The sequence below is a fragment of the Tamandua tetradactyla genome, chromosome 23 (genome assembly GCF_023851605.1).
Source record: "Tamandua tetradactyla isolate mTamTet1 chromosome 23, mTamTet1.pri, whole genome shotgun sequence".
Lineage (NCBI taxonomy): Eukaryota > Metazoa > Chordata > Mammalia > Pilosa > Myrmecophagidae > Tamandua > Tamandua tetradactyla.
In genome coordinates this window covers 16,856,778-16,863,571 of record NC_135349.1, presented here as the reverse complement: position 1 = coordinate 16,863,571, position 6,794 = coordinate 16,856,778, and the positions used below count along the sequence as shown (strand labels likewise).

At 40.5% G+C, this 6,794-nt stretch overlaps 1 pseudogene; it reads left to right on the top strand.

Moving 5' to 3' along the window:
- The first annotated feature begins 1,270 nt into the window (after positions 1 to 1,270).
- On the top strand, positions 1,271 to 1,964 carry LOC143666507 (mitochondrial import inner membrane translocase subunit Tim9 pseudogene; annotated as a pseudogene).
- The last annotated feature ends 4,830 nt before the right edge of the window (positions 1,965 to 6,794 follow it).

Sequence of the window (6,794 nt, the reverse complement as noted above, 5' to 3'; positions counted from 1 at the left end):
TTATGAAAAGAAGAATGAATTTACAACATGGATGAACCTTGGAAACAGTAGGCTAAATGAAAGAGGCCAGTCACAAAAAGACCACATATAGTATGATTCCATTTATATGGTATAACTCATATAGGAAAATCCAGAGAGACAGAAAGTTTAGTGGTTGCCTAGTGGGGATGGAGGATTGGGGATGTTGTTATTTGCCAGCCTGCTATGACAAATAGAACACAATGGGTTGGCTTAAACAATTTAATGACTTTTAAGGAAATTAAGGTCTCAAGGCTTCAGAGGCTAGAAGGATTGCTTCCTGGGGTTGGTAGCGTTCTGGCTGGATGGCAATCCTTGGGTTCCTTGGTTTTCTCGTCACATGGTGCTGTCCTCTTCTTTTTCTTCTGGGTTCCAGCTGACTTCTAGCTTTTTCCTTTGGCTCTCTATAACTCTGGCTTCTGATTTCTTTTCTTTATGAGGCCTCCAGTAATCCAGATTAAGTCCTAATCTCATCCAGTTGGGCCATACCTTATTTTAAAATAACATTTTTTAGAAACCCCATTTGCAATGGGTTCATACCCATAGGAATGTGGATTAGGATTACTCAGGGAGTAACAGCTAAGGTGTACAGAGTTTCTTTTTGGATTAATGAAAATGCCCTAAAACCAATTGTGGTGATGGTCGCAAAACCCCATGAATACATTAAAAACCACTGAATTATACATTTTAAATGGGTGAATTCTATGTTATGTGAATAATATCTCAATAAAGCTGTAAAAAAGAATGACGTCCTCAGCTGAATTTTTTTTTAATTTAATTTTTTTAAATACCAAAAAAAAGCAAACAAATGCAAACATTCCTATTTTGATCATTCTGTTCTACATATATAATCAGTAATTCATAATATCACCACATAGTTGCATATGCATCATCATGATCATTTCTTGAAACACTTGCATCTATTCAGAAAAAGAAATAAAACGAAAACAGAAAAAAAATTTATACATACCATACCCCTTACCCCTCCCTTTCATTGATCACCAGCACTTTAAACTAAATTTATTTAAACATTTGTTCCCCTTATTATTTATTCCTATTCCATATGCTCTACTCATCTGTTGACAAGGTAGATAAAAGGAGCATCAGACACAAGGTCTTCACAATCACACAGTCACATTGTGAAATCTACATCATTATACAATTATCTTCAAGAAACGTGGCTACTGGTCCTGAGCTGCGGCCGCGACCTGTCTGACCCCCGCCCACAGCCCCGAGAGTCGACCTGCAGCGCAGTTCCCCAGCCCATACTGCTGTTGGATGCAAAAGCCTGCCTAAGTAAGAAATCTGACCTCACTGGAGACATTCAAGCAAAGCTGGACAACCACTTTTCCAGAACAGAACGGGAATTCATGCATCAGAACAGGTGATTAATAAACATACCAAAAGAATATGGCTGCACAAATACCAGAATCTGATCAGATTAAACAGTTTAAAGAATTTCTTGGAACCTACAATAAACTTACAGAAACCTGCTTTTTGGACTGTGTTAAAGACTTCACAACAAGAGAAGTAAAACCTGAAGAGACCACCTGTTCAGAACATTGCTTACAGAAATATTTAAAAATGACACAAAGAATATCCATGAGATTTCAGGAACATCATATTCAGCAGAATGAAGCCCTGGCAGCCAAAGCAGGACTCCTTGGCCAACCACGATAGAGAAGTTCTGATGGATGGACTATCAATGAAAGATTGCACTGGAAATGAGGATTGACTTAATATAATCCCCTGAAATCAGTAGCCACCATGTTAAACCACTTGTCATGAATGGCATTTGAAAGCCACTGGAGAAACAAAATTACTGTTTACCAAGAATAATGAAAGTTGTTCAGTGAAAATAATAAGAGGCAAAATGTATTGCAGTTTTAAGAGTTAGCAGCTTGGTCACATAGGCAGAAAAATAAACCATTGTTTCTTTGATTCTGACTGTTAATTTTAAAGTAACATGTGTTCAATCATGTATGAGAAAAAAATTTTATTACTGAAAGTAAAATAAATGGAAATATCACTGAGCAGTCATTTATACTATATAATACCATAGTATCTGACTGGACTGTGGATATGTTGAAATGTCTTTCAATCAGGATCATCCTCCAAGTACTCTTGTTCATTCATGTCTGCCTCAAATTGCTGGTAAATACACAAAATTGTTACTTGCTAATCATTTCAGTGCATTATCCTTTTCTAGCCTCCCTTCCTCTGTGAAGATGATCCTAGCTACATTTTCATGTATCTTCAGGAAATATCCCATATGCAGCTAGCTTGGAAATGTTAAATAGTTGACCATTGTGCTCTAGTGTAGACTGGGATTATTTTGTTCTAGTTGTTTAGTGTTTTGTTCAAAGGCTAAGCATCGAGCCTAAATGATTCCAGGTCAGACCAATAATAGACAATTTATTCTTGGCCAAGACAGTTTTGGAGTGTTCAAACTTTTCTCTTGTGATCAGTGTAATAAAAAGTGAACTTAAGTTAAAAAAAAAAAAAAGAAAAAGAAAAAGAAACATGGCTACTGGAACACAGCTCTACATTTTCAGGCAGTTCCCTCCAGCCTCTCCATTACATCTTGAATAACAAGGTGATATCTACTCAATGCGTAAGAATAACCTCCAGGATAACCTCTTGACTCTGTTTGGAGTTTCTCAGCCATTTACACTTTGTCTCATTTCACTCTTCCCCCTTTTGGTCAAGAACGTTTTCTCAATCCCTTGATGCTGAGACTCAGCTCATTCCAGGATTTCTGTCCTATGTTGCCAGGAAGGTCCACACCTCTGGGAGTCATGTCCCATGTAGACAGGGGGAGGGTGGTGATTTTGCTTGTTGTGTTGGCTGGAGAGAGAGCCCACATCTCAGAGACAAAAGAGGTTCTCTTGGGGGTGACTCTTAGCCCTAATTTTAAGTAGGCTTGACCTATTCTTTGTGAGGTTAAGTTTCATATGAACAAATCCCAAGACTGGGGCCCAGTCCGTAGCTTTAGTTGTCCACACTGCTTGTGAGAATATCAAGAATCCAACTTCGGGAAGTTGAATTTTCCCCCGTTCTCACCATTTCCTGAAGGGGACTTTGCAAATACTTTCTTATTCACTGTTCAAATCACTCTGGGATTTATTGGGGCATCACTCTGGACAAACCAACAAAATCTCATGTCCTACTCAGGGTTCCATGTGCTTACGGTGTTCAATTAAGCTGTCTACATAAGTTATATTAGGAAATGCACTAGTCAATGTATAAATTTTGTACGAAATAAACTTTTTTGCTTTAGTCTCACACATAAGTTGAAATTTTAAAATATTAATTACTATCTATTTTCAGCACCCTGCAGTAATGACATTCCTTTGTTCTTCCTCATGCAAAAACATTTTAAAAATTTGTACATTTAGTCACTATCATTATGCACTCTAGGCAATCCTAGATTATCAATCTTTATCGTCTTTCTTTCTGATTCCATTTGTGCCCTCAGCCCTCTTCCCTCTATCATTCTCACATTCCTCAGCTGAATTTTTTACATTTGTTATCCTTGTAGTTTAGTCTTTGAGAATCTTAATCATCTATGATGGAGATGATGAATTCAAGGACCGAACATAGCATTGCCCATGTGTCTTGGATCGTGTGTGCCTTCAGGGACCCATCCTAGACCCCTGAGAGTTCTGGTATTCTTTTGCTATGATGCTGTGAGGGGCTCTTCTGTTGTCCCATTCACAGACAATGGATCAGGATGGCATGGAAGTCAGTCCTCCCAGGCTCATGTCCTCTCCCACTGCTGGAGCCATGGGGGACAGCCTGGAGTTGGCATGGATGGCCTCCATCCCTGATGGCATTGGCTAAGGCTCTGCAAGAGCCTCTGGTGATAGGAAGAGCAGCCCCAGGCAACACCCAGTTGTGAAAGTTTCCTTTCAACTTCCAAGACCTGCTCTCCTCCAATTTGCACTACAGATCTTTCAGTAAGTTCCTGCTAGAAGATGGTACTCTTTGGAACCAATAATCCCAGCAATATGTGGCCAAGTAAAATCCACCTTTAGAGGAAGCATCCTTGGCTGGGAATTAGGATGCCTGGTTTCTAGACCTGGCTCTGCTAGTTGAATTGACCAAGATCACTCCATGAGTTCTCTCTGACTTTGAATATGTCAATAAATGGAGCCTCCTCTGTATAACAAAGGCTTAGACCTATGAGGCCATCCTCAGCTCTAAATTGTATGAGCTGTTGATTTGCACACTTAGGAACAAACAGTGCAACTACTGAAAGTCAACAGAAAAGGTACTAAATTGCTACTTGTCTCTTTCCTGTCTATCTCTGCTGTTAGCAGTAGTCATATACTTTTCAAAATATTTAATTAATTTTCCCCTGTGAACTTTTTTAAAAATTAATTTTTATTTACAAATACTCTATATCTACCAAGCAAAACCTTCCCTACCCCCATCCTCTGGCACCCTCTGGTCTACTTTCTCTCTGCAAATCTGCTAATTCTAGACATCACTTTAGGTAACATCAAACAATATTTATACTTACTTGCCTTGCTTATTTCACTGAGCATAATTTTTTCAAGCTTATCCATGTTGCACCATGTCTCAGAACTTCATTCTTTCTTATGGCCAAATAATATTGCATTGCGTGTATAGACTACATTTTGTTTATCTCTTCAAATGTTGATAGACATTTGAATTGCTTTGGCTACTGTGAATCATGATGTTATGAATATTGGTGCAAAAATATCTTTTTACATTCTTGTTTTCACTTTCTTTGGGTACCTACCTAGGAATGGAATTGCCAAGAGATACAGTGATTCTGCAAGCCGTAGTCATATTTTGAAAAGCTGTGGTTCATTTGCTTCTTGCCCAGTCTAGGTGTCTGATCTTTTGCTTTCTGCAAGGAAAGTTGAGGTTGGGAGCATGATAGAGAACTGAGGAAGAAGATTCTTGCTCTCAGGATCTACTTTGAAGAGCTTGAGCCATATCCTAAAAGGAATATTGCACCTACTGTGTGACTTTTGCATGAAAGGAATGTAACATCAGGCATACTGCCTGAACCAATGGCTCAGCCTTTGCTACTTGCACAAAGCAGCCCTTGGTGTTCTTTTGGGATCTTTGGGCTCTTGGCAGGGGGAAAACAATGCAGTTATTGGTAGTGGCCTTCTTCACGCTCGCTTCTCTGGTTCTCTATTACCCCATTCCTTTCCCACTGCAGCTAACTCTGCACAGAGCAGTCGGGCTCCTCAGGAGGGCTATCCCCTGCAAAGCTGGAGGAGCCACCTCCCAGAAGCAGGAGTGTTTGCTTATGAAAGGCCTTGGACCTTCTTGAGGAGCCTCATTGAGTGAGTTCAACCTGAAAGAAGTCCCGTCAGCCTGCGGAGCTATTTACATATTCAGCATATCTACTATATGTTCATCGCACAAAATGTGGATGTTGATTCTTCATTGCACAAAATGCGAAGATACAGAAAAATAGAAAGAAAAGTTTACACCTTTGGTCTCACCACTTTGAAGCCACAATAGTCAATGGTTTTGTATTTGAGCTCTATTTTAAGCACTTGGCACTTTTCGTGTACTTGACATCTATTATATAATGCAATTTTCATGACACCTCTCTGAGGTATGTAATATTATTTCCTACTGTAGAACAGGAACTGAGGTTCAGAGAAGTCACACAAGCTGCTCAAGGCAGCATCGCTGGCAAGTGGCAGAGCTAAGGTTAAAACCCGAGTCTGAATTATTCCAGACCTGTTACGGTGTATTACAAAACTGCTGAACATTGTGTAGTATTTTCTGCCAGTTTTTTTGTCTGCACATTTTTTTCTCATTTTATCTTTACATAATTGTGGTCATACTGCATAAACAGCTGTGTTTTCTAAAGATCTCCTACCTGCCAGCCTCCCAAGCCCTCTTGCTTTGTGGGTGTTCAATGTGTGCAGAAATTCTCAAGATAAACAAAACCATCTCTGGGGACTTGAATAGAAGGACTTTGTTTGGCGAGGTCTCTTTTTCCATTTTTTTTTTTTTTTTTTTTTTTGGGTGCATGGTCCAGGAACAGGGAAGGCGAGCATTCTACCACTGAACCACCCGTGCACCCTCTTTTTCTATCTTTTCTTCAGTCCCTAATCTCTTGATGCTTTACTTGCAATCCCTCTGCCTTAAAAAGTAAAGACCCACAGGAGAGAAACCTTTATCTGGTTAAGTTCCCCTGGGCAGTCCAGACCCCAGCCAGGTACAAGGAGGTCTGGCCTCACATGGGGGCGCTCTGAACCCACAGTTGTACAACAGAGACATTGGGCTGGGCATCCCAGCAGCCCCTGAGAAAGCTCTGCGTGGAACAGTGCAGGGAACCGTATGTCCATTAATGTAGCCAGATTCTACCATCAGCGAGTCAGTGCATACCAGTATCTCTTCCCCAGGAATGGGGCTGCAGGAGCTGCAGCACAGACCTGCTTCTGGGTCCAGGATGCCTCCCCATCTTGCCTTTCCTTCCTGTCTTCAAATAAAGGCTTCCACTATAGCACATCTCCCACCCCACCCCCCATTCTTTTTGTTCCTCCCAATTCTCGGGGACATCAAGTAGAGCTTGTTTCAAGGGGCTCCCTCGAGATTAACGGGCAAGAAGCAACATTTAGTCCTGCAATTGTGGCAGCTGAACTAGCTTTTTGGGACTCAGCCGCTTAAATTGAGAGGGATTCTTCACGAGATTAGACTGCCTTGGGCTTGATCTCTCACACTTAATAGCACATCAGAAATAAGCTGTGAGAAAAACCTTACAAAGAAAATGTGAA